A 1,371-nucleotide genomic window follows, 5' to 3' on the forward strand; every position below is an offset into this window, starting at 1 on the left:
TACAGCGACCCAATTGTGGCAAACACCGCCAGGAATGACGAAATTGTCCAGATCCTCTGCATCCTCTTCCAAGATAGCAGCAGCTTCTTCAAATTGATCAGCATGGATGAAACCTCCACTCTTGAACAAACCTTGCTCATTATATGCCGCAGAACAGTAGCCAATGCCAGCCTGGGATCTGTTGTCTTCAAGCTCAATCATCTTCCCTAAACCAGCAACTGCACCACATTCAATGGCCAGTTTTGCATCACGATAGGAAGCAAATGAAGGAGACTTCTTCTCAATTGGTTTATCAATAGATAAAGCTTGGAATGGAGTTCCAACTTCATCCTCAGCGTCAATATATGAGAAAGAAGACAAGTGGCTAACCAGGAGAGCCTTTTCTCCCCCTACCACAACCAGTTTCTTGTTCTTGACAAACTTCAGCTTCTGGTGTAGGGTGGATGTCACGGCGCCAGCCTCGTGAATCCATGGTCTACCAAGGAGACAACTATATGATGGGTGGATATCCATTACCTGGAAGGTAACCTGGAAATCACTTGGTCCAATTTTGATTGGGAGATCAACTTCCCCAATCACAGTCTTACGCGACCCATCAAACGCTTTCACAACAACACCACTCTGCCTCATGGGAGGCCCCAGATATGACAACTTGGAGAGTGTGGTTTTTGGCAATACATTCAAAGACGATCTAGTGTCCACCAGCACGTTGGACATGGCATCAGACTTGCAGTTCATAGATATATGTAAAGCCATGTTGTGGTCTCTTCCCTCCTCAGGGAGATCGGCGTCACAAAAACTCAACGTGTTGCAAGCAGTGATGTTTGCAACTATACTGTCAAATTGCTCAACAGTGACGTCATGATCGACATAAGCCAGATCCAAAACCTTCTGCAGAGCCTCTCTATGGGGTTCTGAATTCAACAGCAGAGATAAAACGGAAATTTTGGATGGCGTTTGTAGAAGCTGGTCTACAACATTGTACTCACTCTTTTTGATGAGCCTCAGCATCTCATCACATTCTTCGTTCACAATGCCACTAGGGCCAACTGAAGAAGCAGGAGTCTTTTGTACAGAGGAGGGTTTGGCAACATCAAGTTCCGGATTCTGAATATTCACAGCCGTCCCAACAGGACGCTCAACGGTATCAGAAACAACAGGAGCCTTGGGAGGTGCAGAAAACACACGACCACTACGGGTCAACCCGCTCACATCAGCAATGTTTGTCACGGACGTTGAAGGCAAAGGCACTTCTACCCCATCTTCTACAGCAACGGGGTTGTATCTGAATGGCACAGCTCTATCAGAAGAATAAGGCACAGGGCCTGTAGGCTTAATCACTGGAGACGGAGAGACCTTCGGCTTGCTGCT

The sequence above is a fragment of the Lathyrus oleraceus genome, chromosome 6, assembly GCF_024323335.1.
Source record: "Lathyrus oleraceus cultivar Zhongwan6 chromosome 6, CAAS_Psat_ZW6_1.0, whole genome shotgun sequence".
Classification (NCBI taxonomy): domain Eukaryota; kingdom Viridiplantae; phylum Streptophyta; class Magnoliopsida; order Fabales; family Fabaceae; genus Lathyrus; species Lathyrus oleraceus.